Below are 9,834 nucleotides of genomic sequence, written 5' to 3'. Positions count from 1 at the left end.
AATTTATGCTAATATGTAGGGTTGTGGTGACAGTAAGAACAAAATTACAGAGTGGCTTTCTAGCTGGTAATTATCCCTCCATTTTCGTTGCTCGGGAAGATGGACACACAATTACGCTCTCTTGCTGTATATTAATACGGATTCTTGACATCTTCAGCAGACCTGGAGCTGTCATCGGGCTTTTTGTCTACTTTAATTGAAAATTAATGGTTACTGTGTTACCACGGAAACGGTGGCAATGGACGCCAATAGCGCTCACATATCAAACAGGCACTGGTGGCATTGTCTGTCCGTGTTGACCTTGAAAGTTAAAAGAAAAACTTAAATTAAAAAAAAAAAAAAGGGAGAGGGGTAGGAAAGAAGAAAAAAAAACCTCCAAAACAGAGATGGATGCTGTGAATCACGGGGAGGGGAGAAGGGGAAAGAGGGATGTGAAGGAAAAAGTTGGTGCCTTTTGTATCTCAACAGGAAAAAAGAGGGAGCTTCGAAATGAGAGAGTCGGAGCGGCAGAACAGAGAAGGATGTTTGAGGGTTTGAACCATGTGGGTGTCCTGTGAGCAGCTCGGGGCTGCGTGGGGCTCTGCGTCCTCGGGCCACCGCGCGAGGAAGGCGTGCGCGCGTGGCCGTTGGTGTGAACCATGGGAAAAACCTGCGAAGGAGCGCCGGGGAGGAGGGTGGGCAGCGCTTGCGGGGGAAGTTAATGGTCTGTGTGAGGTAAGAGACACGGGAAAACAGGCAAGAAAGAGGAGGAGAGGCTGAAGGGAAGAGAGTCCAGATGGGCTTTGATGGGAAATATTGCCTGGACAGGGGGTGGCTGCAGAGCCTGTGGATTAAAGCAGCCCCTGCTGATGCTCTGGAGAGGGTTTGGGGCCCGCCGGCTCCGGTGGGACCCTGCACCTTCCTTCCCCCAGAGACGCGAGCGGGCTGGGGGTGCGTGGGGGTCCCTGCTCCAGCCTGGGGATGGCTCAGCGAGGGGAGGGCTGAGCCCGGCCGGGGACCCGCAGCTGCTCTGGCTGGGTCAGAGGTGAGTGGGACTTTTTCTTCTTGGAAATGCAATTTTTAGTAGGTTTTGCTTTTGCTGGCATCACACTTTCTCTGTCCCCTCTCTTCCCCAGCTCAGCCGGGAGAAATGCTGAGCACCTGCCCTTTGGGGGCTGCTCCGGGCCCCTTGGCAGGGCTGGAGGAGGAGGAGGAGGACCCCAGAGCAACGTTTGGAAAAGGTAAACTTCCAGCTTTCTTGGGGGGGGGTGCAAGCGCCTGGCAGCTCCTTTCTGGGGAAATGACAGGGGAAACAAAGTGTCACACCGGTGACAAGCAGTTGGGTCGCCTCTCGGTGACGATGGTGGAAAGCGAGCAGGGGACAGCACCTCAACAATCGTCCTGGCTTTCCCTCCTCCTTTCCTCCTCACCGTGAGGTTCCTGTCCCCGTGGCCCTGCGTTTAGCAGGGGCTGGAGCGTGGGGAGAGGCAGCGGCTCCGCTTTTCCACGCGCAGGAAAACGCCACCTTAGAGCAGAGGGATCTGCAGTGGGTAGGGAAGTTGTCACCTCCCTGGGTGCCTGCTGCCCCTGCCCAGGAGGAAGGCAGGGATGTCCTGGCAGGGAAGCGCCGCAGAGGATGGAAGCGGGAATGGTTTGTTCGGGAAGTGGAACAGTGACATTTCGGCAGCCCCTGCGCAAAGGCAGGGACTCCCCCAGCGCTCAGGGCTGCTCAGCGCGTCCTCCCGCGGGACAGCGCTGGGTCTGCCCGGCCTCTCCCTGCTGCACCAAGGATGTCCCAGCGCGCCCACCGCATCCTCGCTCCCCTCGCAGACGTCTCCGGATTTGAGCCCCAGTCTCTTCAGGAAGGTGATCGGGAGCCTTTTAAAGCCAGGAGCCCGTCCTCCTCCCGAGCAAACAAGAAGACAAACACGGCGGAGGCCTGCCTGAAAGCCAGAGCCTTTTTTTCATTTTCCCCGCATCCCTGATCCCAACCTTAATCCCCGCTCTGAATCCTGTCAGCCCGGCTGTTCTAGCACTGACATTGCTGCAGGCGTCTTCTCCGCCGCCTTCCCTCAGATCTGCCTCCTCCTGGGACGTCTAAAGAGGACTCGGAGATTTCTGCGTTACCGGATGATTCGCTCCGTGCCCTCCAGCAAAGCGCCCGAGCTCCCTGGGGGGGGATGCGGGCAGGGTTGTGCGGGTGGATGCTCCAGCGGTGAAGGGTGGGCGGGGAGAGGGTGCTTCTGCCCAGTGAGGGAGATGAAACCAGTACAGCGTACACTGGTTTTGCTGTCGGCTGTTACAGGAATGATGCGCTGGAGTATTTTGCCCAACCCACCACTGACGGGAGGCTGTAAGTGCTCGGTGATGGGCACATCGCCGGACCGGGGCCGCTCCAGAGGAGCTTGCCCACCCACATGGCCAACTCCAACATAAGCAAGCCCACAGCCCGGCTGGGGTGGGGATCAGTTACGGGAGAGCAAAGGGGTTTCTCTGGGGTGGCTGTCCCAGCCCTGTGTCAGAGGGGCAGGTGCCACCAGCTCTGCCCTGTTTGTGTGACACTGGGAGCAGATGGTGCGGAGACCCGAACCGAGCCCGTCTTGCTTCGATCTTCTGAGATGGGGCAGGAAAGCAAGAAGTCTGCGGGCTGAAATCTTCTTGCTTGGCTATGTCCAGTTGCAGCGACAGCTCAGGGCCTGGATCGCTGCAGGGTTTGGGGTTTCGGGTGGCACAAAAGCCCAAATCCAAACACCTCTGCCTGCGGGTGGGTGGAAAACCAAAACTGTTCCACGACTGCGAGCCACAGGCTCCCCGCTCAGGAAAGTTTCCTCAATAAAAACCAACCAAGCCGAGCTGCAAACTCCCCAGCAGACATTCCTCTTGCCTTGCGGGGGGCTGACAGTTCCGTGCCCACCGTTCCCCGTCGGCTCCCGGTGGGGAAGTGGTGGAGTAGGATGTGGTGGCAGCTCCTGGGACCCCAGATGCTGGAAGCCCCCAGGATTCCCCACACAAACCCCTTGTGCGTCACAGTAAGGGAGGGAGCGGCGTTTTAGGGGGGTTCAGGCTGGAAAAAAGACAGAGCTCAGTTACACAGTCACGGGTGGGGTTTGCCCCCCCCACCGCTGCCAACGGGGAGGGTCCATCCCTGTGCTAAACCCACCTGGGACATCCCCCGGCCCTGCCACCTTCTCTCCAGGCTTTAATCGCTGTTGCCGTGGGTGCCGGTGCGGCGGCACAAAGCTTTTACTGCGTTTTATGTGGGCGCTCGGAATACGGGCGGCGGGTGGGTTTTTTAAAAACTCTGTACATGGGGACTTTAATAGTCCGTGTTGGGATTTTATTAGCCTGCGTACGGGGGTTTTATGGCAGGAAAGGTGGGCATTTTAATGAACTGCTCAAGACACAGGAACAAGAGTGGAAAGACGTTTCCAATGGCCCTTTAATAAATAACAAAGAACCCATCCATTTAAATGTTGCAAGCAATAAAAAATATGTGTATATTGTTGAACATATGTAGTTCCTGGGTAGTTAAAGTCCGTTATTAACCAAAAAACTAACTGTGCCCACTACCCAGGCAAGAATTTTTTATTTTATGCCCCATGCGGGAGGCCCTGAGGTGTACGGTGTGTCCCGGGGTGTTAAGAGGAAAGGGCCACAAAGGCTTTTTCTCCCATGGGAAATTCCCCTGGCTGCCCCGCTCCAGCTCTGCCCTCTGCTCTTCCCTTCTCCTTCGCCTTGCTCCCGTCTCGGCGAGGGGCAGAGCATCCCGGGCGCGCGGGTGGGCTGCGGGTGCCCGCAGGTGGAAGGTGCCCGGCCGGTGCCGGGGTGTTTGCAACCCCAAGCAAGCCCCACGCCAAATCCGAGCGCTGTCTTTCAGCTTAAGTTCTTTCAGCTTAAGGTAAAGTGGGGCACGAACCCGGCGGAACCCCGCGGTAACCCGACGTGGGGCGGGGGGAGCGCTGGGTTCCTGCAAGAGCCTGAAAATATCTTTCTTTTTTGACGTGTTTGTGTAGCATGACTTGGCCGATTTACCTCGTAATATCTCACGTTGGCCCAAAGCCGAGGGCATTAGCGAAACTGTGAGCCAGATAAATGATTCTAGCGCTTTTCCTTCTCCGTATCTGCTTTAAAATAAAAAAAAAAAAGGGCCTTTTCCATCCAACCGCCTCCCATTAACCCAGGCGGTGCCGGGCCGGGCGGCAGGAGCGGGGGCGGAGGGGGGTTCGGAGGCGAACGCAGCCGGCGGGAGCGGGGGCCAGGTGCTTGCGCAGCCAGGAGCGGAAAAAGCCACGGAGACCCTCGTGCTTCCTGGCACGGCCGCCGTCCGGCGTGGGGGCTGAAGCCTGGAGACGTGAGATCCGTAGGTAGAAACGTTACCCAGAGTCAATTGGTTCGATGTCGCCGTGCCGCTGCGTTAGGTACGGTTCCCAGCTGATGGACATCATCTCAGGAGGCTGCCGGCTCCCTCCCAGTGCCACCCAGGTGGTCTCCAGGATGGCGTCCACACTGGTTTTCAACAGGAGGGCAAGAGGATTTGGGGTTCGTCACCTCCTGGCTGATGTGGCCCGCAGCGGGAGGTGACGCAGGTATGAAGGTGGCATGTCCCGCGTTGGCCCGGAGAGTCACCCGGGGCTGCGGGAGCTGGCGGAGGAAGCATCCACAACGTCCAAAACCCTGAGAGAGGTGTGACGAGGCACGGTGGAGCCGCCGACGCTGCGCGGGAAAGGTTTGGGTTACAGCGGCAAAGGGGCTTTAATATGAAATAACCCCAATTAACCCGCAACAAATCCCCAGCTCTTATTTATTGATGCTTGTGGGGAGAGAAGCAGGAGCTGGAGGCCTGAGGAGCAGGTTGGGGCTGCTTGTAAAAATTTTTGGGGCAGGAGGGGGGGTCAGGGGAACCAGCGGGGCCCATCTTCCCCCGATCTTCAGCTCGAGCCCTGCAACGAGAGCTCGCTGTGACCTGAAGCAAGAAAATACTGGTTTTGCTGGGTTAAATTGCTCTGAAAACGGACAACTCCATGTCCTGGTTTCAACATCAGAAGTGTTCAGGCACTCGGCGTGTGGTGCAGACTGGGAGCCGGGTGGTTTTGCTGGGACGTGGTGGCTCCGGTCGGGGTAACAGCTGGCTTTTGGGTGAAGTTGAGCACATTTTTGACAAGGGGCTCGCTGGTGGGACCTCACCTCTGAGAGCTGGAGGATGCTGGTCCAGCCGGTGAAATCCCAGTCTCGCCCCAAACCAGTCAGTAGCTAACACCGTGTACGCACCACGGTTACACACGAGGTAACGGGACCCGCGCCCCGCCGAAGGCAGGTGGAGCGGTGGGTTGGTGGTCCCATTTTGGGTGGTCTGCGCAAGGCGGGGTACGATACTCGGTGCTGTTTCAGGACAAAGGGGTGCGTTCAGCCCCGGCGCAGCTCCCCAAAACCCACAACAGCGCATCGGGCAGGGATACGGGTAATGGGTGCCGCTCGCACTCTTACACCCATCCCACCGCTGCCGCGCCTGCGCTCGGGTACCTGATTTGGCCTCTGGGAATTATGCCACGATTAATTGCCAGTTTCCTGGGCTCTGGACTGAGCCCAAATGCCGGATCGGGCTGAGCCGAGCTCGCCGGCACACCCCGTTTGGACTGGGCTAGGTGCGCACCTCCCCGAACGTTGGTGACCTCATGCCGCAGACATGGATGAGGTCACTGGGATAATTGCTCTCCCCAAACGATGTATCTTGCGGGAAGAGGATGTTGTGAAGCCGGAGAACTTGCTAGGGCAAAAAAATACATCGCACGCCCCTGGCCGAGAGCGCTCGGAGGGGAAGCTCATCGGCGGAGCGTGCCAAGACCTCCGAACAATAGACGGCGGCTCCGGGGCCGTGGCAGGAGAAGAGACGCCGGCAGCCGAGGTGCGGCGCTGGGGGAAGCCGGGGGGATGATTGCAGGAGGAAGATGTGCGGTGCCCGGCGGGAAGGGAGAGGGGCCTTGCAGGGACCTGCCCACCCCAGGGCCCGCGCGGCGGGCGGGCAGAGCTGGGTACGCGCTCCGAGCTCTCCTCGACGCCAGCCCGGGCTGCGCTTTGGAAGAGCTTTTCCCGGGGGAAAGAGCCGCGCTCGTCTGGGATCTTCTCCTTGGCCTGCCGGGCTGCCTCCTTCCCCCCGTCCGCCCCTTCTCCCCGGGGTCGAAATTCCGCTTTTGCTGCTCCGGGACAGAGCGGCGCAGGTGCTGGGGGTGCGCGGGGTGCTCGGCTCTGCCGCTGCAGGTTCACTGCCTGGATGCAGCCTCTGCGGCACGCTGTGCCTCAGTTTCCCTACCTGCGAAACGGCAGGAGCAACGCTCTGTCACCCTTGCAAAGCGCTCAGAGCGCCTCGCTTGCAAAAATATCCCAGTTAGCGCTCGGCTAACCCTCCCTTCCCTTGCTGGGGAAAACTCCGGTGTGTTTTATCCCCCCGTACAAGGTTCCTGCAGCCCAAGAGCCGCGGGCTCAGCTCTTCTCGCAGCCCTCACGCAGGGTGTTCCTTCACCAGGCTGCTCTCAGCTGTTTCTTCTCCCCGCAGCCCCGTGACAGGTATTTGAAAAGAAGCTGAGAAGAGTCCCATCAAACCTCCGCAGTTACTGGGACAAGCCAGACTTTAAGGAGACTGGATACGAGTGAGTTTCACGGGAGAACAGACAGGAAAAAAAAAAAAAAAAAGAAAAGAGATGTTGGGAAAAAAATAGCCGCTCTATGAAAGAAAATCAACTCTTTCCTGAATAAAGCGGAAAAAAAATGCTGCCGTATTGAGCTGTGACATATGGTTACACAAATAGAAACCACAGAGGGGAAAATCATGTTTTCTCTTTCATTATTTATCACTCTCTAACTGTCTCCAGCTGGGTGAGTAAACAGCCTCATTGGGCTGTAATGAGAACAGCCTGCTGCCACTGTGCTCCGGGCTGCCGCAGCCCGGCGGCGCGCGGCGCGCGTGCGAGCCGGCGTGCGCGGGACGCCAGCCCCTCGGTCCTCGCGGCCCCGTCGCCAGCGGTGGGGTGCGGCGGGATGCGGGCGCGTGGCCCCGGCGCCCGCAGCATCCTCCCCTGGGTGAGCGCGAACTGGGTGCAGGATGGGAGTGGAATTAAGCGGGGCTGCTCCCGGTGATTGTCCAGGGGAATTATGTGCCCAATTTCCCCCCTGAGCCGCGTTGCAGATTGGCTCCTAAGTGTCCCGTGAAATGGCTGCATAATTGGCACATTTTGAGAAGCGGTGGCAGGAACACATCCGAGAGCTGGGTGCTTTGCTTTGCTTCGTTTTCCACCTCGCTCGATTTCCAGCCGGTTTTATTGCCAGCATTCGCGGGGTTGAACCGCGGGCTCTGCCGCTCTCCGAGTGCATCTTCCCTCCCATCCAGTCTTGAACGGCTCCAAAAAGTGAAGTTTCGCAGCTCTCACCTCTCCGGGGACCAGACCCGAGGCTGCGGCCCCTTCCCGCACCCGGAGCCCCGCTCCCTGGCATCCCCGTCGAGGTGCCTCTGCGGATGCGCGGCAGCTGGCCCCCGTTTCCCGAATCCCGCTGCATTTTCCCGTTTGCTTTACTGGGGAGAGGGTGGATCAGGCTTTAAGATTCAGATCCCCCTGATTAGGGCAGGCTTTGGATTAGGCTCTGAATTAAGTCAGAGCATGGGATGCTTCATCTTCCCGGTTGCTCTCGCTTTTCCCTCTTGCGTCTTCCCCGGGGCACGGCGGAACTCCAGCCGCCCTGGCCAGGATGCAGCTCTGGGTGGGCAAGTTACGCACGCGACGCGGGCGCAACCACCACGGCCCGGCTTCCTGCGTCCCCCCACCCGGTCCTCGAACCCAGCGCCCAGCGCAGGACCCTCGGGAAGGTGCAGTCACCGCAGGGACCGCGTAGCAGCCAGGCGCCGCGCCCGTCAGAGCCTTTCGGGGGAGAAAGGTCTGAGCTAAGAGCCAGAAAGTCCTTGAGCATCGACAACGGCGACGAGTGATTTCCCATGGAGATGAACCCATTTCTCAAGTCCAGAGCGGCAGCCACCCCCTCTGCGCCGAGAGGCGGTTTGAGCGCGTCCGAGTCCTTCCAACAAACGGAAAACTGTTAGTAAACGGACGCGTTTTTAATGAAAACTGACCCAATTTTGAATGCCACTTCTCCTCCCACCTCAGGAATAGGCCGTGCCAGAGTTTGGAGGAAATTAGGTCATTGTTGAAGAAAGGTCATGAAAGAACATGAAAAGCTTTTCAGTGGGAAACCCCAGTTTTTATGGCTTTTTGTGGAAATCCCCTCCCAAACAAAGTTGTAAACAGTGACAAAACAGTGCACGGGGACAATCACCCCTGTATGTACCCAGTGTGCCCAGTTGGGTTCTGTTAAAAGATCCAGTTCAAGCCAACTGCAAACTTCACCCCTTTCTGGGAAGAAAAATAAAAGAACCTGGTGAGAACCTGACTTTTTTTTTTTCCTGCCAAATCTTTGCATCCTTCAAGCCTGGCCACGGCTGTCTGGCCGCGGGACGGGGATTTATCCGGGTGCGAGCTCGGGGCCGCTGCGCCTCTGATTCAGCCCGGCGCAGGAGCACGCACTCCCACCCCGTCGACTTAGCGCTTCGACGCCCACCTTGCTGAACCAGAGCCCTCTTACAGTAAATACTCGCTTGGCTTTCACAATCGCCGTCCGATGAGCTAATCCCTGCCCGTTTCCCCGGGAAGGGATTGCAAAGGCAGCTCCTTTCTGCAGAAAACCAGCGCGGAGCAGCGCCAGGTTTGGAATCACCGGGAAAAAAAAAATTTACAAATAAGTAAATAAAAGTGAAGTCTTAGGGTTAGGCTCACCTGGGAAAAGTTTCCCAAAGTGTGGAGGATGGTTGAGGGCAGCTCCCGTAGGATTAGGGAGCTCAAGCACGGACACGGTGTGTGCGAACAGAGCAGCAGCCTGAGGACCTTCTGTCTTTGGTTTTGGGAATGAGATGAGGATGAGGAGGCCTGATCCATCGTTTGACTCCATTTTTAAAGGCTCCCCATCCGCGCCGTCTCTGCGGGGGCCGGGGAGCCGGCCCGAGGGCCAGCAGGCACAGGCGCGGGCCGCGCGAGGGCTGGTGGCACGTGTCCCTCTTATCCCCGGGGTCACGGGAGCTGCTCTGTGGCCCCGGCCAGGATCCTGGGCTGGCGTTGGACCCGGTGACGCCGCGGCGTCCTCACACCGGAGCGGGACGGCGGTGGGACCCTCGGTGGGGGAAGCGGCGCGAGAAGCCGAACTCCGGCCCCAGACAAAGCGCTTTTGTGCTCCCGCCGGACAGCGAGCGGGGACAGCTTCCTGCCGCCCCGCTTTCGGGGGCTGCTTCCCTCTTCCTCCGTGTCCCATCCCGCTGCCGGAGCAGTGCCCAGGCCAGGTCCTGACCCCGGAGCTCGCCTCCAAACCCGCGTTTCTGTCCAAGTCCATTGCGACCCAGCACCGGCTGCTTCGCCACCTTTCCCTCTCCTCCTCCTCCTCCTCCTCCCAGCTGCGCCGTTAGCATCCTCCCCGTGTAAATTTTAATGAATTGTCATCAGACTAAAGCAATCACCAGTCAGCAAAACTTAATTTTACAAAAAGACAAAAAAGAGGCTTTGCTCTAATTGATGGAAAATTGGTCGTTTCTTGTCAGGTTATCGTTCATTTCCCACCCGCTAACGACTCCGCTCCCGCCAGCCGTGCCCGGCCCCGCAGCCCGGCGAGCATCACGGAGCGGCCCCGGCGTAAGCGGAGCCATTACGGAACCTGAATGGGAATGATTTCATTAATAAACTTCCAATGGAAACTTTAAAAAGGAGAGAGGAAGATGAGGATGATGAGGAAGATGAGGATGATGTCCTGCCCAGCAGCCCCGGGGAA

This window comes from Chlamydotis macqueenii, chromosome 23 (assembly GCF_036417535.1).
Source record: "Chlamydotis macqueenii isolate bChlMac1 chromosome 23, bChlMac1.mat, whole genome shotgun sequence".
In the NCBI taxonomy this organism is placed as follows: Eukaryota; Metazoa; Chordata; class Aves; order Otidiformes; family Otididae; genus Chlamydotis; species Chlamydotis macqueenii.
Note: the sequence above shows the minus strand (reverse complement) of the source record.